Here is a 24,346-nt window from a genome sequence, read left to right on the forward strand (position 1 = left end):
TCACCCTGCCGCCCCGCTGCCACCCGGGCCGCTAGGGGTGCCGCTGGTCATTCAGTGCGGGAGAACGGGCAGGGCCCTCCGAGCCCATGGCGACACTCAACGGCCCCCCCATCCAAAACGCTTGAGCCCATGCTCCTGCTCCTCAGTGCCCTCACCTTGGCCCGCCCCTCCACTCGCTGCAGAGCCGGTGGATGAGGCCTGCCCTCCTCCTGGAGGTTACCCATAACCCTAGGTTGTCCCCTGAGGGGCCCCTCTGAAGGGGCCTGACACCACAATGCCTGAGATTGGGGACACCCGAGCCCCAGCGCCGGACTCACCGTGTCGCCCCACCGCCACCCAGGCCACTAGGAGCACTGTCGGTCATTTAGGGAGGGAGAACGGGCAGATCCCTCCAAGCCCCTGGCAACATTCGAAGGCCCCCCGTGCCAAAACACTTGGGCCCACGCTCCTGCTCGACAGCGCCCTCACCTAGGCCTGCCCCTCTGCTCGACACACAGCCGGCAGATCGGGTCTGCCAGCCTCCTGGGGGCTAACAGTAATGCTTGGTCAGCCCCCTAGAGCCCTTCCAAAGGGGCCTGGCACCCCAACGCCCAGGACTGGGGACCCCGAGCCCCAGCGCTAGACTCACCCTACCGCCCCTCCTCTAACCGGGCCGCCAGGGTAGTCGCCTGTCATTCAGGGCGGAAGAACGTGAACGGCCCTCTGAGCACCTGGCGACCTTCGAAGGACCCCCCCCCTCGAAAACTCCTGGGCCCATGCTCCTGCTCGCCAGCGGCCTCACCTCCGCCTGACCGTCCGCTCGCCACACAGCTGGCGAATCGGGCCTGAGGGCCTCCTGGGGGCTAACCCTAACACTAGGTCGCACCCGAGGGGCCCCTCCCAAGGGGCCTGGCGCTGCAACACCGGGGATTGGGGACCCCTGAGCCCTAGCACCGGACTCACACTGCTGCCCCTCTGCAACCCAGGCCGCTAGGTGCGCCGTCGGGCATTCAGGGCGGAAGAATGTGCAGGGCCCTCCGAGCCCCCGGCGACCTTTGAAGGCCCCAGCACCAAAACGCTTGGGTCCACGCTCCTGCTCACCAGCGCCCTCATCTCAGCCCACCCCTCCGCTCCTTGCAGAGCGGGTGGATCCAGACTTCCGGCCTCCTTGGTGCAAACTCTAACCCTAGGTCGGCCACCGAGGGGCCCATCCCAAGTCGCCTATCGCCGCAACGCCTGGGATTGGGGACCCCAAAGCCCCAGCGCCAGACTCTACCCTGCTGCTCTGCCGCAACCCGGGCCACTAGGCTTGCTGCCGGTCTTTCAGGGTGGGAGAATGGGCAGGGCCCTCCGAGCCCCCGGCGACCTTCAAAGGCCGCCTGCGCCAGAACGCTTGGGCCCACGCTCCCGCTCCCCAGCGCCCTCACCTTGGCCCGCCCCTCCGGTCGCTGCACAGCCGGCACATCAGGCCTGCCCGCCTCCTGGGGGCTAACACTACCCCTAGGGTGGCCTATGAGGGGCCCTTTCGAAGGGGCCTGGTGCCTCAGTGCCAGGGATTGGTGACCCCCGAGCCCAAGCCAGGACTCACTTTGCCGTCCCGCTGCAAACCAGGCCACTAGGCGTGCTGCCGGTCTTTCAGGGCGGGAGAACGGGCAGGGCCCTCCGAGTCCCAGTGAACTTCTAAGCCCCCATGCACCAAAATGCTTGGGCCCATGCTCCTGCTCACCAGCGCCCTGACCTCGGCCCGCCCCTCTGCTCACGCACAGCCAGCGGATCGGGCCTGCCAGCCTCCTGGGGGCTAACCCTAACCCTAGGTTGGCCCCCGAGCGGAACCTCACAAGGGGCCTGGCACAGCAACGCCAGGGATTGGGGACCCCCGAGCCCCAGCGCTATATTCACCGTGCCGCCCTGCCACCACCCGGGCCGCTAAGGGCGCCTCTGGCCATTCAGGGCGGGAGAACCGGCAGGGCCCTCCAATCCCCCGGCGACCTTCCAAGGCCCCCCCGTGCCAAAATGCTTGGGCCCACGCTCCAGCTCGCTGGCGTCTTCACCTCGGCCAGGCCCTCTGCTACCGCGCAGCTGGCGGATCATGCCTGCCGGACTCCTGGGTGCTAACACTAACCCTAGGACGGCCCTAGAGGGGCCCCTCCCAAGGGGCTTTGCGCTGCAACGCACAGCATTGGGGACACCTAAACCGCATTGCCAGACTCACACTGCCACCCCGCCACCACACGGGTCGCTAGGGGCGCCCCCGGTCATTCAGGGCGGGAGAACGGGCAGGGCCCTCCGAGCCTCTAGTGACGTAAAAGGCCCCTCGCGCCAAAACACTGCATACTATTCCCTCGCTCGCCAGCGCCCTCACCTCGGCCCACACCTCCGCTCGCCGCACAGCCGGCGCATCAGTCCTGCTGGCCTACTGGGGTCTAACACTAACCCTAAACCCTAACCCATAACCTTAAACCCTGAACCTTAAACCCTAATCCTAACCGTAACTCTAACCCCTAACCCTTACCCTAACCCTAAACCTACCCTAAACCTAACCCTAAACCTTAATCCTTAAACCTTAAACCCTAACATTAACACTAAACCCTAAACCCTAAGCCCTAACCCTAATCCCGAAACCCTAAACATGAAACCCTAACCTTAACCACTAACCCCAAACCCCAAACACTAACCCTAAACCCTAACCCTACCCCGACCCCTACCATACCCCTAACACTACCCCTCACCCTACCCCTTCAGCTAACCCTACCCCTAACCCGTAACCTAACCCTAAACCTAACCCTAACCCGTACCCTCACCCATACCCTAACCCTAACCCTAACCTGTACCCTAACCCTAACCCTAACCTGTACCCTAACTCTAACCGTAACCATAACACGTACTCTAACCCATACCTTAACCCGTACCCTAACTTTAACCCTAAACTGTACCCTAACCCATAACTTAAACCGTACCCTAACCTTAACCGTAACCCTAACAAGTACCTTAACCTGTACTCTAACCTTAACCCTAAACCCTAAACCCGGACTCTAACCCATACCCTAACTCGTACCATAAACCGTACCCTAACCCTACCCGTACCCTAACCCTAACCTGTACCCTAACTGTAACCCTAAACCCTAAACTGTAACCCGTACCTTAACCCTAACCAGTACCCTTACCTTAACCTTAACCCATACCCTAACCCGTACCCAAACCCATACCCTAACCCGTGCCCTATCCCTAACCCGGACCCTAACCCATACCTAACCCTAACCTGTACCCTAGCCTGAACCCTAACCCATACACTAACTATAAACCATACCCTAATCCTATCCCTAACCCGTTCCCTAACGCGTACCCTAACCCTAACCCTAAACCGTAACCTAACCTGTACCATAACCCTAAACTATACCCTAACCCTAACCCGTACCGTAACCCTAACCCGTACCCTAAACCATACCCAAATCCGTATGTCAACACTTACCCTAAATCGTACACTAACCCGTACCCTAAACTGTACCCTAATGCGTACCCTAACCCGTACCCTAACCCTAACCTGTACCTTAAACCTAACCCGTACTCCAACCCTAACCCTAACCCTAAACCCAAACCCTAAACCCTAACCCATACCCTAAACCCTAATCTGTACCCTAACCCATAACCTCTAACCTGTAACCCCTAAACCCAACCCTAAGCCATACCCTCTCCTTACCCTAACCCTAACCCCTACCCTCACCCGTACTCTAACCGTAACCCATACCCTAACCTTAATCCATACCCTGATCCGTACCCTAACCCCGGGGATTGGGTACACCTGAGCCCCACCACGGGACTCAGCCTGCCACCCCTCAGGAAACCATGCCCCTTGGGGCGCCACAGAGCATCCAGTGCAAGAGAACTGGTAGGGCCCCCCTGAGACCCCAGCGATCCTCGGTGGCCCCCTACACCCCAACCCTGAGGCCCACGCTCATCCCGCCCCACGCCTTCCCTTCAGCTTGCCACCGAGCTCGTCGCAGAGCTGGCAGATCAGGCCTGTCGGGTTCCTGGGGCCTAGACCTGTCCCTATGTCGGCTGGGTAGGGCCCCTCCCCTGGGGCCCGGTGCCACAGCCCCAGGGACTGGGGACACCTGAGCCCCACTGCAGGATAAAGCCTGCCAGCTCACAGGAAACCGTGCTCCTTGGGAGGCTGTAGAGCATTCAGGGCGGGAGAACCAGGAGGGCTCCCAGAGCCCCAGGCGAACTTCGGCGATTCCTAAACCCAACCTTGAAGCCCATGCTCACCCCACCCCGCACACTCACCTCAGACCGCGGCAGAGCTCGCCACATAGCGGGCAGATCTGGCCTGCGGGGTTCCTGGGCCCCAACCCTAACCCTAGTTCATCTGTGGAGGGGCCCCTCCCCAGGAGCCTGAAGTCGCAGCCGCAGGGATTCGGGACACCTGAGCCCCACAGCAGGAATCAGTCTGCCACCACGCAGGAAACCGTGCACCTTGGGAGGCCATAGAGCATTCAGGGTGGGAGTACCAGGAGGGCCCTCCTGAGCCACCAGCGAACAACGGCGGCCTCCTGCACCCCAACCCTGAGGCCCATGCTCACCCTCCCCACACCCTCACCTCAGCCCGGGTAACTAGCCATACAGCCACCAGATCAGGCCTGCGGGGTTCCTGGGGCCTAACCCTAGCCCTAGCTCGGCCGTGGGTGTGGGGGCCTCCCCAGGAGGCTTACACTGCAGCCCCGGGGAATTGGGATACCTGTGCCCCACCGCAGGACTCAGCTTGCCACCGGACAGGAAACCGTGCCCCTGGGGGCTCTACGGAGCCTACAGGGCACGAGAATTTGGGGAGGCCCCCAGAGCCCGTCCCCACTTTTGGCAGTCCCCCATGCCCCAACCCTGAGGCCCATGCTCACCCTCCCCCATGGCCTCCTCTCAGCCCTCCACAGAGCTCGCCGCACAGCCTGCAGTATGTCCCTGCCGGGCTCCTGGACCCTAACCCTTACCCTAGGTTGGCCACAGAGGGGTCCCTCCCCAGGGTCCTGGCACCCCACTCTGGGGGATTGGGGACACCCAAGCCCCACCATAGGACTCAGCCTGCAGCCCACAGTTAACTGCACCATTTTGGGGAACAGAGCATTCAGGGCAAGAATTGGGGCACCCCCTGAGAGCCCCTTCTGGTGAACCCCGACCTTTGTGGGCCCTTCCGGATGAAACCCCAAGGCTCACACTCACCCGACCTTGTGCCCTCATCTCACTCGGCCTGGGAGCTCTCTGAGCACTGGGCAGTTCAGACCTGCTGTCCTTGAGACCTAACCTAACCCTGGGTCTTCTGCTGAGGGTCCCTCCCCGTTTGCCTGCCTCCAAGGCACCAGGTATTGGGCTCACCTCTGCACGACTAGAGGACTCAGCCTGCCCCACAGCAGCAAACTGTCCATTTGGGGCTGTAGCAAGGATTCATAGGAAAATCGGAGGGCCCCCCTCAGCCCATCCCAGGCAATCCCCACTTTCAGAGATCTCCCCGGATCCAATTAGTAGCTTCACACTGACCTTTAAACTTGCTCTCCATGGAGATCTTTTGAAATTCTCCACACTTCCAACCGATGGCATCATCCAGCTTCAGAGACTTACCCATCCTTAGGTCTTGAGATGGATTAAAATGAGAAGTCACTTCACTAATGATGAGGTAGCGGTGACCAAAAGATACATGCATAAATGCTTCATATCACTTGGCTTCAGGGAAATGCAAATCTAAACCACTATAGATGCCATATCACACGAGGCCGAATATCTAAAAATAAGAAGAAATGAAACTACACATCTTGGAGAGGATGTGGAGAAACGGGAACCCTCTTACACCCCTGTGTGAATGCAGTCCGGTACAGCCACTCTTGAAAATGGTACGGAGTTTCCTCAAGAAGTTATAATAAAGCTACCCTATGTCCCAGCAATTGCCCTACTGGGTATCGACCCCAAAGAGACAGAGGTAGTGAAGACGGGACACATGCACCCCAGTATTCATAGCAGCAATATCCATCATAGACAAACTGTGGAAGGAGTGCAGATGATCATGGACAGATGAATGGATAAAGAAGATGTGGATCATATATATAATAGAATATTACTCAGATATCAGAAAGGATGAGTACTTACCATCACACCGACCTGGGTGGAGCTGGAGGGTATTATGCTGAGTGGAATAAGTCAATGAAAGAAAGGCAATGATCATATGCTTTCACTCCTACGTGGAATATCAGAAACAAGGAAGATGACCATAGGGGAAAGAAGGGAAAATAGAATGGGAAGTCATCAGAGAGGGAGAAAACCCATGATGGACTCTTAACTATCGCAAGAAACTGATGATTGCTGGAAGAGAAGTTGGGAGGGGTAACTGGGTGAGTAGCATTAAGGAGGTCACACGATACAATGAGCACTGGGTGATACACACGACTGAAAATTTATTGAAGACTACATCTGAAACTAATGATGTACTGTAAGTTGGCTAATTGAATTTAAATTAAAGAACAAAAGACCTCGAATAAACAATCCTAAACTTTTGTATGGAACCACTAAAGATTCCAAACAGCCAGTGCAATGTGGAAAAGAAAAACAAAGCTGGAGGACTCACAATTTCAGATTTCAGGTTATACTACAAAGCTGCAGTCATCCTAACAAGACAGTACGGCACAAAACTGGACACAGCGACCAATGGAACAGGACACAAGTTCAGACAGAAACCCACAATTATGTGGTCCATGAATCTTCCACAAAGCAAGCAACGATATCAAAAGGGAAATGGACAGTCACTACAACAAATGGTGTTGGGAAAACTAGACAGCTACGCACAAAAGAATGAAATTAGACTGCTTTCTTACACAATACAGACAAACACAAAACAGTTTCAAGACCTCAATATGAGACCTGAATCCATAAAAATCCTACAGGAGGGAAGACAGTAACTTCTTGACATGGACCATACCAACGTTTTTCTAGACTGTGTCCTGAGGCAAAGGAAATGAAAGCAAAAATAAACTATTGGGAATACAGCAAAATAAATAGTTTCCACATGGCAGAAGAACAATGAAAACGTAAAAATCATAAGACAACCTACTCAAAGGGAGAAGATATTTGCAAACATCATATGCAATAAAGGGATAGTGTCCAAAACATATAGAACTGATAATACTCGACCCCCAAAAAACAAATAATCCAGTTAAAAAATAGGCAGAAGACATGGACAGACATTTCTCCAAAGAAGAAATAAATATGGCCAACAGTCCCGTGAAAAGATGTTCACCATCACCCATCATCAGGAAAATGTAATTCCAAAGGACAATGAGGTAATACCTCAAACCTGTCAGAATGGCTAACATCAAAAGCACAACAAAGAGCAGGTGTTGGGAGGATGTGGATAAAGGGGAATCCTCGCAAACTGTGGGTGGGAATGCAAACTGTGGTAGCCACCGTGGAAAACAGTATGATGGTTCCTCAAAAAATTAAAAATAGAACTACCCTATGATCCAACAATCACACTACACATATTTACCCAAAGAATAGGAAAACAGTAACTTAAAAGGATACGTGCACCCCTATGTGTCTTGCACCATTATTTACAATATCACAATATGGAAGCAACCCAAGTGTCTGTAGACAAATTGACAAATGAGATGATAGATGTGTGTATTCACACACACACACACACACACGGACACACACACATACACACACAATGGAGTATTACTCGGCTTGAAAAAGAATGAAACCTTGCCATTTGCAGCCACATGGATGGAGCTAGAGAGTATTATCCAAACTAAAGTCAGTCAGTCAGAGAAAGACAAATCCCATACGATGTCACTCTAATAGGGAATTTAAGAAACAAACAAAAATAAATAACTAAAAGAGAAAAAGGAGACACACCAAAATACAAACTCTTAACAACAGAGAACAAACGGATGGTTACCAGAGAGGAGGTGAATAGAGGGATGAGTGAAATAGATGAAGGGGATTAAGAGGACGCTTTTCTTGACGACCACTGAGTAATATATGGAATTACTGAATCACTATTGGACACCTGAAACGAATGTAACACTGTATGTTAGCTCTACTGGAATTAAAATAAATTTTAACAAAAGATTTTTCTTTCAGGAATCTCTTTGAAAAAGGTTTCCCTGTGCACTGTGCATAAGCCGTACTTCGGAGGATTCACTCTACAATAATTATTCACTCTATGCCTAAAATTCAGATTTCACTGAGTTCTTACCATGGATCGCAGCCCACGGGAGCCATGGTCCTTTTCTGTCCAGGCTCACCACCTATGCATTCAAGATTGGAAGTAGAGACACATGTCACTTCACAGTCCAGAAAGCTATTATTGTTTCTGTTTCAGTGTGAGAGAGTCACAGACTTTGGGACAGGTTTCAGAGCAGGTTTATTATGGATCCTGGATCTCTACTTCAATGTTCATTGCCTGGATCCATTTGGCTAATAGGTTCCCTGTGGATGGGCTTGCTTCCATGCACATATATAGAAGATGCAAAGGTGGGTGGGCTTGGTGCGGGACAGGAAGAAGACCTAAAACAGAGAGGGTCCGACCCCTCCTCTGATCCACGAACTGCTACAGGAGAGGGTACAGGATGTAGAATCCATGGGAAACTCCATGGTCACCAGCTGAACACAGGAAGCACAGGTCAAGGGATCTGGAGATGTAGGGGTTGAAGGCTGCTCTGAGCTACCTCTGGGAGGAAGGGAGGGAAGGAATGAGAAGGAGACACTGCCTGTCCCTGGCCCATGCCAGCTGCCCACCGCTCCAACACGCATCCGTCTATGAGCTGACACAGCTTGGGCTCAGGATGGGCTGGTTCGGGTCCCTCAATCCTCAGTGGGACAGCTGGACCCAGGGCTCAGAGACATGCTGAGGGAGATGAGAGGGAAAGCTGCCCTGCCCAGGTCATCCCCTCCTTGAGCAGACAGCCCTTCAGAACTGCTAAAAAAAAAAAAAAAACAAACCCACTAACGGGGTTGAAAGACATGCCATGGATGAACTAAGGCATAGATTTATGTAAAATAACATTCATTTTTAAGTTCAGAGCTGTCATCTCAGGAAGTGGGGAGAGCTTCCCTGAACAAGACTGAGGGGTGGGCAGGCCATGCTGAAAAGGGAGACATGGCTCTCCTGATTGGGGATCTGCAGCCCCCTTTTAGGGAAGGGCATCATCCTCGCATCACACGAGATCCATGGAAGTGTTCCATCAGGGCCAGATGTTTGTCTTGAGAAGGCTACCCTGGCATCGGACTGCACAGGGCACCGGGGACGAGGGACAGATAGAGGACGGACAATACCCCGGAGGCCATGGGGCAAGAGCAGAGGCACATGACCTTGAAGATGATGATGAAATGCAGGAGGTGGCAGCATGGATCCAGCCCGAAAGTACCATGGGAGCAGTGCCCACAGCTACACTGAGTGGATGCCTTCTGTGCTCGGTGTGGTTGACGTCAGTGTGCTCCAGACTAGTCCTGAACACAAGTCTAGGAAGTGTGCACTACCCCCGGCCTCCTCTCCCCTTGCAGCTGCTAGGAATCATGGTCACAGACCCTGGTCAGCTTTCGTGGAAACCAAGCAGTGGCTCCCCCGCACGCTGCACCTCTGGTGGTGGTCCAGTGCAACCCTCGTGCCTGGCCAGACACTGATGTCTACCTGTCTCCACACAAATCCACAGAGAGGAGGGTGTCCCTGAATTCCACAGCACCTGATGAGACAGATCCACAGAACCCAACACCCAGTGGGTCACTCGGGACCTCACCTATGGTCATGGAGCTCACCATACCCTATTTCTGTCACTTCCCACAGAAAGCCTGTTTCTGATCACCCACAATACCATACATCCTTGTTGCTGACCTGGGGTCATGCCATGAACCCACATGGCACCTTTCTTTAAGTGAAGGCTATGCCTACACCTCCTAGAAAATATTTCTAATGAAGTACAAGTCCATCAGGACTATGGTGTGAACATTGGCATACAGCCTGCATGGTACTAGTCAGTAATTCTAACAAGGGTTAACCCCACCCCCCGTCTCACAAAACCTTCCTCCGTCCCACAGAACTCATGGTCTGCCCGCAGAAAACCCTCCAGGAAACAAACCTTTCATCTGAATGCTCTCTTCACCTTCTGCTTCAAATCTTGTCCAACGACAATGATATGAAAATAGAAATCAGTCTCAAGAAAAAAATGAGACAGTCAAAAATAGGTGGAGATTTTTGGGGCCTGGGTGGCTCAGTTGTTAAGGATCTGCTTTCAGCTCAGGTCGTGATCCCAGGATCCTTGCTCAGTGGGAAGCCCGCTTCTCCCTCTCCCACCCCCGTGCTTGCGTTCCCTCTCTCGCTGTCTCACTCTCTGTCAGATACTTAAAGAATCTTAAATAAATATGTGGAGATTTAACAACATGCTACTAAACAACCAACAGTCAAAGAAGAAATCAAAAAAATTTTAGAAGTACCTTGACACTGATGAAAAAGACAACCTACAAAACTTATGGGATGCAGCAAAAGTAGCTTTATGGGGGACATTCATAGAAACTCAAGTCTTCATCAATCCATATGATGCTCTCCAAAAAACAACCGGATTTATTTGGTAAAGAAGTAGAAAATAAAACAACAAACAAAGCCCCAAATTAGTAGATATAAGGAAATAACAAAAAGGATGCATAAATAAATCCAACGGAGACTAAAAAGACAAAAAAAAACAAAAACAAACAATGAAAATGAGAGCTGCCTTTTTTGGAAAGAGAAACAAAACTGACACTTAGGTAGACTCACCAAGAAAGACAGAGGGCTCGAATACAATCAGGAAAGAAATATAATGGATTCCTGTCTCATATCAAAATCAAAAGAACTCTTGAACCTTGGACACAACAACTTCTTGCAAGCCACGTCTCTAAAGGCAAAGGAAATAAAAGCAAAAATGAAGTATTGGAACTTCATCAGGATAAAAAGATTCTGCTCGGCAAAGCAAATGATCAACAAAACAAAAAGGCAACCTATGAAATCGAAGAAGATATCTGCAAATGATATTACAGATAAAGGGCTGGTATCCAAGATCTATAAAGAACTCCTCAAACTCAACACCCAAAAAATGGGCAGAAGACACAAAGAGATACAAATGGCCAAGAGACATATGAAAAAATGCTCCACATCACTTGCCATCAGGCAAATACAAATCAAAACGACAATGAGATACCACCTTACACCAGTTAGAATGGTTAAATTTAACAAGGCAGGGGGCACCTGGGTGGCACCGTGGTTAAGCGTCTGCCTTCGACTCAGGGCATGATCCTGGCATTATGGGATTGAGCCCCACATCAGGCTCCTCCGTTATGAGCCTGCTTCTACCTCTCCCACTCCCCTGCTTGTGTTCCTTCTCTTGCTGGCTGTCTCTATCTCTGTCGAATAAATAAATAAATTCTTTAAAAGAAAAAAGGAGGGCACGTGTCATAATGAGCACTAGGTGTTATATGCAAACAATGAATCATGGAACACTACATCAAAAACAAATGAAGTACTGTAGGGTGAATAACAATTTTTAAAAAAGGGAAAGATATGAAATCCATAAGGAAACTGTCACAATTTGCAAATGACAGGAAATCCGGAAAGATTCCTCAAAAAAAAAAAAAACCTGTTAGAATAAACAAATTCAAGAAAGCTGCAGGATATAAAGTCAATATACAAAGATCTGTTGTCTTTATTTATTTCAGATTTTATTTATTTATTTGACAGGAAGAGAAAACGCACGAGCAGGGGGAGTGTCAGAAAGAGGGAGAAGCAGACCCTCACTAAGTGGGGAGCACAACACGGGGCTCAATCCCAGAACTCTGGGATCATGACCTGAGCTGAAGGCAGACGCTTCACATATGGAGCCACAGAGATGACCCAACTTCTTGCATTTCTGTATACTGATGACACACTATCGCCAAGAGAAATTAAAAAAACAATGCCATTTACAATTGCATCAAAAAATCTAGAAATAAAAGTAACCAAGAATGAGAAAGACATAGTACACTCAACACATGGCAGAAAAGAAATGAAAAATATGTGTGTCCAGGGGGGCAGAATGTATGGGTCAAAGATTTGGAAGGCAACACAAACAAATGGTAGCATACGCCATGCTCCTTAACTGGAAGAGTTAATTATGTGAACATGTCCATCGTACCCAAAGCAATCGACAGATGTGATGAAATCCTTATCTGAATTCCAGTGGCATTACTCGAGGAAATAGAAAACAGTCCTCAAACTTGTATGGAATCACAAAAGACCCCAAATACCCAAAGCAACGTGAAGAAAGAAAGGTGCAGTCAACACACACCTGGATTTCAAGCTACATTACAAAGCTGTTGTCATCAAAACAGGATGGTACTGGCATAAACACAGACACCAGGTCAGTGGAACAGTAGAGAAAGCTCAGAAACTTACCCACACTTAGATGATCCTAACTTACGACACAGCAGCAGAAGATATGACATGAGGGAAGGACTGTGTCTTCAGTGAGCGGTAACAGGCAAACTGGACACTAAATGCAGAAGAATATAACTGGGTCACTTTCTTACACCACACACAAAATTTTTAATGATGAATGATTTGAACATAAGACCTGAATCCATAAACTTCCAAGAAGACACAGGTACTAAGTCTCTTGACATTGGTTTTGGCAAAGAGTCTTCAGATCGGACACCAAATGCAAAGGCAACAAAAGCAAAAATAAACAAGTGGAACAACATCAAACTGAAATCTTCCACACAGCAAAAGAAACCATCAAAAGCTTAAAAGGCCACTGACCCAATAAGAAAAAAATATCTGTGAATCATATGTGTGAGAAGAGGCTAATATCCAAAAGACACACAACACTCATACAAATCAAAACAAAAAAAACTATTAAAAAAAATGGGAGGAATATGTGAATAGATACTTTCCAAAGATGGCACACAGGTGCCAACAGACAGAAGGAGTTGTTCAACATCACTAATCATCGTCAGGGAAACATCAGTCAAACCCACAATCGGCTATCCTCTCTCAACTGTTGGAACAGCAATTGTGCCAGAGACACACACCAGGTGGGGTCAAGGGTGTGCAGACGAGGAGACACTGTGCACTGTTGGTGGGAATGGAAATTGGTGCAGCCACTGTGACAAATGGTATGGAGGTTCCTGAAAAATTTAATGCAACTACCCCATGACCCAGTAGTGGCTCTACTGAGAATTGATTTGAAGAACACAAAAATGCTGCCTCAAAAAGACAGATGCACTCCCACGTTCACTGCAGCATTATTCACAAGAACCAGACATGGAAACACAGACCTTGGGGGCCTTATGCCAAGTAACTCAGACACAGAAAGACCAATACCAGATGCTCTCATGTACATTCCACGTGGAATAAATAAATACTGAACGCATAGATAATGAGAGCAGATTGGTAGGTGCCAGATTCGGGGATGGGGTGGTAGAAACGGGTGAAGGCGGTCCAAGTCTCAATGTTGAAGTGAGAAAATCCGACAGTCATGAAATGTTCTGTCCAGCATGGAGACTAAACTAACCCCGCAGCATGGGGTATAGGTTTCCCTGCTCTTTGAAAGTACAGGGCTTCTGAGAAACCATGCACACCAGAAATGGTGTCAAGAAGGAATGACCATTAATTTACACGAACAATTAGACAGTGTGCTCAGACTCCAAAATTCCTTCTCTTTGGCTTTTCTTAGGCCTCAGCACACAAGTTTCCAATGGAGGCCCAGCATAAATGAAGATAAAGCACAGCAGAGGCTCACAGACACAATTCAAAGTGCTGGTGGCTGGATACGGAGAGCGGTTCCCAGAGGAAGGAGCTGGTTGGGGTGCATGCTGCCTCTGTTGTGCTTCTTCCCAAAACAGATGCTGAACGCGATTCTCACTGTTCACCTTTTTTCATAAGAGGGAAATCCTCTTCAGGTCTCTTCCTCTTACTGAACCTGGGTAATAATGTAGTTCTTTCAAGAAAGCCCAGTGTCTTTGTGAACGTTTAAAAAGTGGGGGATACTTGTACTTCAGCATTGCTGAGGGAGGAGAAGTGAAAGGTCCTCCCAGACACAACCCTCAGCAGATCCACCGGAAAGGCACCTTCCTCAGCATGCAGAACACGGACTACCTCCTACCCCCCGAGAAACCCTCTCCTTCCCCTTCATCAGGACAACACACAACAGCTGGGAGTTACCCCAATTCCTCTGTTCTCCTGCTCCTAATAGCTAACCCATCAGCAAATCCTGTGAGCTCCATCTTCAAAATGGACCCAGAATAGGTCTAACCACTCCATCCAAGGCCACCTGTCTGGTCCACAGTGCCTGAGTTCCTGGAAAAGCTTCGTCATTGACCTGCCTTGCCATCTTCAACCCTCTGTCATCTGTTCTCAACACTGTAGCCAGGATGGCCCAGTGAAACAGCGTCTCATGGGGTTATAGCCCTGGAATAGCTTTCTGTCACCCTCTGTCACCTCTCTGAGCTCATGTCCTAAGCTGTCTCCTGTGGCCACAGGGCCTTCTTGCTGCTCCTGGACATACCTGGAATTCTCCTGCCCCAGAGCCTTTGCACATGCTTTCCCTTCTGTTCAGAATGCTCTTGATGTGTTCTCACTCACCTTCGGAGAAGTCTGAATTGGAGCGTCAGGGACAGAAGATGAGGCTGTGTGTGTTGGGTGAAGCTGGTGGCTCAGAAGAAGGTTCTCTGCCAGCTCTCCGCCTGTGCCTCACTTGTCCTCAGCCAGGAACTTGCACACAGCCCTCACCTGTCACAACTCTCACCCAGGAGACCCACAACCACCCCTGGAGCCCACCCTGAACACACCCTGCTGCAGAATGCATTCAGCTCTCCTCTGGGACCCCTGTCAGCTTTACCCAGTCCTGGAACTCCCCCCTGTCTCCTGCAAAGCTCCCGATTCCCCCGCTGCTTCCAAAATCACACTGGTGCAAGTTTTTCATGAGAGAGCTATAACGCTAACTAATGAAAGGTTCACACCTACTTTCCCCTTCTGTTTCTTTTCTCTACACCTTCCTTCCTACCTGTGCAAACTGTAACATATCAGTGGAACACGAACATGCTCTGAGATCTGAATCTTTCATTGCAGCTTTCTGAGGACTCCTTATGTGATAAGACTCTATTGTATCCTACAACAGGGTGTTTTACATCTATCCTCTATAGAATAGTACAGCCCAAATCACTACAATTTTACCTCACTCTTCATGAAGCAGAACACTTTTTCCTTTCTTCTTTTACTTAAATTCCAGTTAGTTCACAGGCCATGGAATATTTGCTTCAAGGGTAGGATTTAGTGATTCCTCACCTGCATACAGTACCCGGTGCTCATCACAAGTGCCCTCCTTAATACCCCTCACCCATTTAACACTTCCCCCCACACCCTTGCCCTGCAGCAACACTCAGTTTGTTCTCCAAGGTTGAGTCTATTTCCTTGTTTACCTCTCTCATCACCCCTCCACTCTGTTCATCTGTTTTTTTTTTCTGAAATTCCAGAAGCGTGAGAGTATAGGATATTTGTCTTTCCTCACTGATTTTGCTTAGCTTAATACACTCTAGATCCATCCACATCCTTGCAAATTGTAAGATTTCATTCTTTTTGAAGCTGGGTCATATTCCATTATATATGTGTATCCCACATCTGCTTTATCCATTCATCAGTGCATGGACTTTGGGATTCTCTCCATAGTTTGGCTACTGCGGACATTACTGCCATGAACATCATGGTGCATGGACCCCCTTCGAATCTGCATTTCTGTATCCTTTGGGTAAATACCTAGGAGAGCAATTGCTGGATCATGTGGTTGTTCAATGTTTAACTTTTTGAGGAACCCCCAGACTTTTCCCAGACTGGCTGCACCACTTTGCATTCCCACCAACAGGATGGGAGGGTTCCCCTTTAAGCAGAACATTATCTGTGGGCAATTTAATAAGAGGAAACAAAACCTCTGGGAGATGCACCCAGGGTCAGGCAAGCAGTTGCAGACTTCACCCCAAGGCTCCTGACGCCAAGCCCCTTGAAGCCACCAGCATGCCACTATCCAAAAGAATTCCCAGACTCTCCTTCTGACTCCACCACCAAAGAAACTACAGAGAGAATATGGCACCTCAAAATATTGAGATAATACATTTAGTAAAACTAGAAAGTCAAGCTCAACTTTTAAACAGGAACAGGCCGCTTTGGATAATTTTCAATTTCCCCTCCACCCTAATTTTAACTCTTCTGATGAATAAACTAATCAATGATGAAACATCACCTTTGTCAAATGACATCATCCAAGTCTGTATCAGATGAAAAAAAACCACCTAAATCTAGATGCTGGCCACTCAACCATATCGTAGGCCCAATTGAATAAACACTGTTAGATGAAGGAACAAATTAGATGTTACAAACAGGCACAGAGTGAATCTCACCTCCCCTTTCTAATTAAAGAGGGTTCCTAGGAAACAGATGGTCAAAATACATTTGTAAGCAATAAATGGACAGAGAAATTGTGATCCCCTGCAAAGTTCTACCTGCAGGGAAACTAAGTAATTCTTGCACCAAACCCAGAATGCTGGCAGCTACTTCAATTTTACTTTGTGGCTCAACTAGAGAAAAAAGAAAAGCCCAGGAGGTTTTGGGATAATGAGAGGTTTTACCTCCAGCCCTGACATAGATAGGACATTTTGCCAAACATACCTGTGCTTTCTCTGAACACTGGCGTCCTGTGACAAGCTGCCTCGCTGACTCCGATGCTGACGTTCAAAACCTCGGGTTTCTTGGAGCCAGAGCAGAGAAGTGCCGTCAGCTGGGGAGAAGAAGGCACCTCTGACCTAAAGCCTGCACACCTGCTTCGGTTTCTGGGCAAAGGGGCAACACATACTTGTTGTTTAGCAGTAATTATCTTCATTCTCAATAGACCAATGTCCTTGCCTTTTCTGGAAAGCAGATTTACTCTTCTAAAGAAACCCTCAATTCGTCTATTCCCAATGCAACTAGAGTGGAACATTTATTTCTCACTTAAATAGAAAACACTGTTATTGTCGACACTGCGTGACTGAACTTTTAAAAACATTTTAGAGAGAAAGGAAGGGACCTTTATTCAAACCCAAGTCAGGACAGCTGCCTCAGAGACACAATCTTCACCAAGAAGTGAGTGCTCCGGAGAAGGAACATTTGGGGCAGGGTTATATATTTTTTTCTGTTTTGTTTTACGTACAGAGTTACACACCACAATGAGGATCTTCTTAGATTCCAGAAAGTGACAGACTCTTTCTTATGTTTTCAGTATGTACATATCAGTATGACTTTAATCTTATGGGAGCCAAAGAGGTTCTTTATTTTTTCTTATATTTATGTTGGCATTTTTTGGTTATTGTTTTCTTCTCGAAGCAGATGTACAACATATGCTTGGGGCAGAAACAGGGCCCATGCTTTGAGGTTTTGCCCAGTCATTTTGAGCTGGGTAATTGTTAAAGGATAGCTTCCCTGGGAGCTCAGGATCAGGGCCCACAGATGATATACAATAAAAATTCCTTTTATCATTATAATTACTCCTAAATAGAGGAATTTGAGACAAAAGCACCTTTCACAAGAGTACCAAGAAATCAAAATGATGCCCACGGAATCCTGCGTGCTCCATGGTCAGCACATGTAACAGAAGTGTTCACAGTCTCTGGACTCCTGCCCTTCTCCTGCCCAAATCTCTGAAGCACACAGACCACTTAAAATCAGAATTGTAGAACTGCTAGACACCTTAGAGATGTCTGGCACCATTCCCTTGGACTGAAGAATAAAACACAGTAGCTCGTTGTCACAAACTAATTTCAACATGAAGTGACCCCTGGATGCACTAAGTTCTTTCTCTACAAATGTTGACTAATGCAAGTCATAGTCATACCATATAAACACTAGGATGGCTGGGAAGTCATCGTAGGTAAGGGAATATTTTAGCCATGTTTATAAGCATTGGCTCACTTTGTAGAAGAGGCTGAGCTGAGTGTTTTTAAATACTATTTCAGACTTGTTTTACAGTACCCTCTGAACATACCAGAGCCTGAATCTACTAAAAAAGATAGTTGGTTTCAGTAACTTTAATACCAGGAAAATATTATACTGTCTGTATTCCTTAGGATCTTTGAGTATCTTACCCAGAGGTCCTCTACTGAGATAATGATCTTAATGATCACCATGGGCAGACGTGAAAAGGCCCGCTGAATTCATTCCAGTTGTCCACATGACAAGAAAATCCTGATACTTGATAGGTTTCCAGATCGAGAAGACCAGAGATAAGAGGGAAATAGTACCCTGTATGGAACAACAAGTGATTTGGAGTCAATTTGGGGATCCCATTTAGGTTTCTGACACTAAAATCCTCTGAGACTCATATCATCTGAGTCCCTTTCTAACCGTCTGAAAATGTGCCTAAAAATATCTACACCCTAGTTGAGAAGTTTAAGAGGCAGAATGCTACAAAGAGCCAGTATGATGTCTCTCAAGAACAGGTGCTCAGGAAGCCATAATTGCTATTGGGTCTATTTCTTTTCCAGAAGAAAGAACACATGTTGAATCCATATTTCTAATAGATGACTCACCAGATGATTTTCAAACCTGAAGGAAGGCCAAGAAATCGCTCTTGTGTCATATTTCACTCAGAGATCATGTTGTTGGACTGGTGAGGATGATACGATAGCAACGTCATCACTAAGAGTGGGGAGCTTCTAATTTCCATACGGCCATGTTGACCCCCTTAGCTCAGAGCCACCAGAATGGGCAGCTGGGGAGGGGGCACCATCATCACTATGAGTGGGGAGCTTCCCATTTCCATATGGCCATGTTGACCCCCTTAGCTCAGGGCCACCAGAAAGGACAGCTGAGGGGTACCACAGGCCAAGGCTGCCAGGTGTGGCTGGGGTAGGCAGAACTCTGACTTAAGGCTCAACTCCTGTCTAGGTTATTATAATGCTCTTCACAAAGAAAGTGCCATTGTGTGTGAGCCCTCATGTAGAAAAGTTTCAGAATTTCCATTGAGATTCCCTCTCTGACCTTTAGGATATGTAGCAAAGTTCCATTTAATTTTAAACATTGAAAGACTTCCTGGTTTTCTTTTCGCTATGACTGTGGCTCAATTCCCATGTGGTCTAAGAATAGAATCTAGTTAATTTCAGGGTTTAACATTTGTAGACTTGATTCGTGGCCCCACCTATCATCTATTTGGGTAAAGAGTCTATGACCACTTGCAAATAATGTATTCTGCACTTATTATGGAATGTTCCCTATATGTCAATTAGGTAACATTTGTTACCAATGTTTTGTCTGCTTTTTCTGTTAGATATTGAGAAAGGTATATTAAATCTTCAAACAATGCTGCTCTATTCAACGTGGCATCAGAGAATCTACAAGTGTTTTAAGGCAAGAGAAACAAAAAGTATAAGAATTGAGGGGATAATTGTGACTATTCACAGATAATACGATTGTGTACATAGAAAATCCAAAACAGTGTATAAATACCCTATTAGAATTAAAATGCAATTTATAAATTTGAGATGGATTGTAGCTTCCCATTGGACAGTTTCTGAAAGAAAATGCAGAACCTGTCAATCTTGGGGTAGGATATAGGGTGCACTAACCATTTTAAAGAATTCAGTGGGACATCATAAAAATGTGACATTTCTCCTTATCTTATGACCATAAGAAAATGAAAAAGTGAACCACAGTCTGGGAAGTAAAGATTTGCAATATACACACTGACAAAGACTTGTCAATAAAGAATTCCTGCTCATCAATCATAAAAAGTCTATTTACAAACGAATACTTCACAAAAGATTGACTGATGGCCAATAAGAACAGGAAAGGGTGCTCTACAGTATTATTTTCAGGAACAGCAAGGCCTTTCCTAAAATGAAAACATACACACAAACCAGTATTCCCTAGATGGATGACGTCCTTATTTCTGAGGACAGCTTGAAGAACAGACTAGCATCAAAGTAAAGTGATGGAATTCCTGACACTCAGAGGATGGATAATTGACCTCAAACTACAGTACAATTTCTAGGCATCATTCGGTCCTCTGAAGGCAGACAACTTCCACACCCCCTCCTACACCACACAGGTTGCTTCCCAACCCCTACCATAAAAGAACAAGATGAGAAACAGATAGGACTAGTAGGAAATAGCAAAAATCACATGTGGGGATTATCCTGAAACACACTGATCACATAACTAGTGTAAGGAAGTGTAGGGAACTGACAAGGACAGAGACTCAAGAGGTACTTCTTTGGGAAATGCTGTCTGAAATCCTCACAAGTTGGTACCTGCTAATGAGGGCTCTGAGCATACCCTAGGGTTTGCACACAAGGGTCTGCAACACCATCGCTGAGGACTGAAACTCTTCAAGACCTCAAAGCTTGCCTGTTTGGACTAAGAGATTCCCATGTTCTGAGAACAGATACCAACTCATTGAAAGGTTCACCTGGGCTCTCTCGGAGGCCCTACAAGAAGCTGAACCATTCACTGAAAATCAATTACACACACACACACACACACACACACACACACCTGTCATTTCAGCAATTACTTAAACATTCAAGGTTCTTCCTACCTTTTCTTTTTCACATTGATATTTATACTCACATGAAATGTCATCATTTCTAATGAACACTGATGTCAAAATAGAGATCCATTGACACAATATTCACAAAATGGAACTTCCCTGCTATAATTTTCAATATAGCATTTTTTAAAGTTTATACATATTTTAGGTTTTTGGTAATTTATAAAGGAGAAGATCAGCATTGAAAAAACTGTGAATACTGACAATGAGGTTTAAGCCTAGAGAACAAAAATTGTCCAAATTCATAGTAATAAGGAACCAAAGGGAAAGCATGGACGCTGTAGTCGAATAATTTTACACATGTTCATCCTCTATTATTCTACTACTGAGGGGCGTGTTTTATTACCAGTATACATTCATCATTTATCTTCCACGTGCACCTGCACAGGTATAATGAATTACTACAGTAGAATGAAATGTCTGGGAACTACTTGGCGGCATCTATAATGAACAATGAAATTTTGATCTTATATTTGGTGAACTTCCACTGTCTGTCCCTTTAGACAGTGGACCCTAAACAGAAGGGGGAATGAACCACGAGAGACTATGGACTCTGGGAAACAAACTGAGGGCTTCAGAGGGGAGAAGGGTGGGGGATTGGGATGGGCCAGTGATGGGTATTAAGGAAGGTATATATTGCATGGAGCACTGGGTGTTATATGCAAATAATGAATCATGGAACACTACATCAAAAACTAAGGAAATACTGTATAGTGACTAACATATCATAATAAAAAATTGTTATTAGAAAAAAATTAAAGGTAAAAAAAGACCAATACAGCTTTTCTGTCTCAAGAACAATCAGAATTGAGAAAAAACTAACTTCCAATCCATAAAGCAAAACACAGACCAAGTTCCATTTCACTCCCCTTCATTCACATTCTCTGTGGGTTCTAAGCTATTTCCCTACCTTCTTTCCTGCTGAGCAGGGAGCCTCGGCTCGATCCCAGAACCCTGGGATCATAACCTGAGCCAAAGGCACATGCTTAACTGGCTGAGCCAGCCAGGAGCCCCAGCCATGTTTTTCTTAAGCAAAAGGACACTTTCTCACAATGCCTTCACATGACTTCACATGGTACCAGACACCTGCATTTGCCTCTAGGAGGTTGCAGATGAAGGCAATTGCAAACTCTCACAGTGGTTTATCAAATACAATGACCTGCCTGGTGACAGTGAAACTCTTATGAGCCCACGAGAGGGTGCTGTGACAGTCAGCTGTGGCTGGGCTGGCACAGAGAACCAAATCCATTTCCCTGCCTGATGTCTGTGAGGAACAGATGCCCCCACTGTGAATGAGACCCTGCCATTGAGCTGTCCAGAGATGGCCATCCTCACGGAGGATGAGGATAAAGGACAATGCCTGAGGAGACCTCATCTGTCTCTTTTATCTTTTCATATTTTCGACAGTGGACAAATCACTGCCTAGAAGTCCCCAACTACCTTAGTCTCATCTGTGAATGACCAAGAGGTTTTACAAAACACTTCAGATTTTGACCTCACAAATGCCCACAACCACTTACCATAGGGATTCAACATTAAGCAAAGATACTGTTCCTTGGAAGAGAGGTCCTGCCCACTGTTGTTTCTCACTTATATGCTCATCTTCCTTACCTCATGGTAACATAACCACCTTGATTCCTGCTTCCGTCTTCAGGAAGGCTGAGGTGACTTGAAGGGCATTACCCTGACATCGTTTTTCTTAGCAATAAGATGTGGACATTTCCCTAGTCCTACACACCCAAAGTTGAATCGGAATCAGGATTGAGGAGGCTGATGAGAGTTGAAGGTGTTTTCCTGTACACGATGGTTTATTACCAATAAGGATGGGTCAGAGTCCTCGAAATTCCAGAACCTTTTCATTAATGCTTCCTACTCGTGAATGATGATGTACATTGGTCTTTCCCTGTACAGTGTGGTGACTCAGAGAAAAGTGCTTAGCCCTTTCGTCAGACTTCCACGATCAATTTGGGGCTGGCTTCCATATTCACAAAGGATGATGTTAGGGCTAAGAGGGTTCCTGTACACTGTTATTTCTTTCAGATAAGTGTATGGCATTTTTGTTACATTGCCAGAGCCACTTAGCGCCGGGCTTGCCGGCCTCCTGGGGAAGAACCCTAACCCGAGGTCGACCCCCGAGGGGCCCCTCCCAAGGAGCCTGGCACCACAATGCCAGGGATTTGGGACCCCCGAGCCCCAGTGCTGGACTCTGCCACCCCGCAAGCACCCAGGGCGCTACGGGCGTTGCCAGTCATTCAAGAAGGGAGAACGGGCAAGGCCCTCCGATCCCCCTGTGACCTTCAAAGGCCCCCCGTGCAAAAACTCTGGCTCCCTCGCTCCTGCTTCCCAGCGCCCTAACCTCGGCCCACCCGTCCTCTCGTGGCAGAGCTGGCGGATCGGGACTGCGGGCTTCCTGGGGGCTAACCCTATGCCATGTCGCCCCCGAAGGGCCCCTCCCAAGTGGCCTGGCGCTGCATGCCAGGGATTGGGGACCCCCAGTCCCACCGCCGGATGCACCGTGCCGCCCTGCCGCCACATGGGGCACTAGGGGCGTCACCAGTCCTTCAGGGCGACAGAACGGGCAGGACCCTGCAAGCCTCCTGCGACCTTCGAAGGCACCCCAAGCCAAAGCGTAAATGCTCTGGCCCACGCCCCCACTCGCCAGCTACCTCATCTCAACCCACACCTCCATTCACCGCACATGGGCGGAACGAGCCTGCCAGCCTCCTGGGGGCTAACCCTAACCCTAGGTCTGCCACCGAGGGGCCCGTCCCAAGGGGCCTGAGGCTGCAACGCCGGGTATTAGGGAGCCCCAATCCCCAGCGCCGGAGTCTCCCTGCCGCCCCATCACCACCCGGGCCGCTAGGGGTGCCGCTGGTCATTCAGGGCGGTAGAACGGGCAGGGCCCTCTGAGCCCATGGTGAACTTCGAAGGCCCCCCCATCCAAAATGCTTGAGCCCACGCTCCTGCTCCTCAGCGCCCTCACCTCTACCCGCCCCTCCGCTCGCCACAGAGCCGGCGGATGAGGCCTGCACTCCTCCTGGGGGCTACGCAGAACCCTAGGTTGTCCCCTGAGGTGCCCCTTCGAAGGGGCCTGGCACCGCAATGCCTGGGATTGGGGACCCCCGAGCCCCAGTGCCGGACTCACCGTGTCGCCCCCCCGCCACCCAGGCCGCTAGGAGCACCGTCGGTCATTCAGGGAGGGAGAACGGGCAGATTCCTCCGAGCCCCTAATGACATTCGAAGGCCCCCCATGCCAAAACGCTTGGGCCCATGCTCCCGCTCGCCTGCGCCCTCACCTCGGTCCGCCCCTCCGCTCGCTGTAGAGCCAGTGGATCTGGACTGCAGGCCTCCTGGGTGTTACCCTAACCATTGGTGGGCCCCCGAGGGGCCCATCCCAGGTTCCTATTGCCTCAACACCAGGGATTGGGGACTCCGAGCCCAAGCGCCTGACTCACCCTCCCGCCCTACCGCCACCTGGGCCGCTAGGGGCGCCGCCGTTCATTCAGGGAGGGAGAACAGGCAGGGCCCTCTGAGCAACCTGCGACCTTCGAAGGCCCCCCGCACCAAAACGCTTGGCCCCACGCTCCCGCTGGCCAGCGCCCTTACCTCAGCCCTCCCCTCCACTCGCCGCACAGCTGGCGGATCGGGCCTGTGGGCCTTCTGGGGGCTAACCCTAAACCTATGTCGGCCCCCTAGTGGCCCCTCCCAAGGGGCCTGGTGCCGCAACGATGGGGAAAGGGGACTCCTGAGCC

The sequence above is a fragment of the Ursus americanus genome, chromosome 4 (genome assembly GCF_024610735.1).
Source record: "Ursus americanus isolate L20-20 chromosome 4, mUrsAme1.1.p, whole genome shotgun sequence".
NCBI lineage: Eukaryota > Metazoa > Chordata > Mammalia > Carnivora > Ursidae > Ursus > Ursus americanus.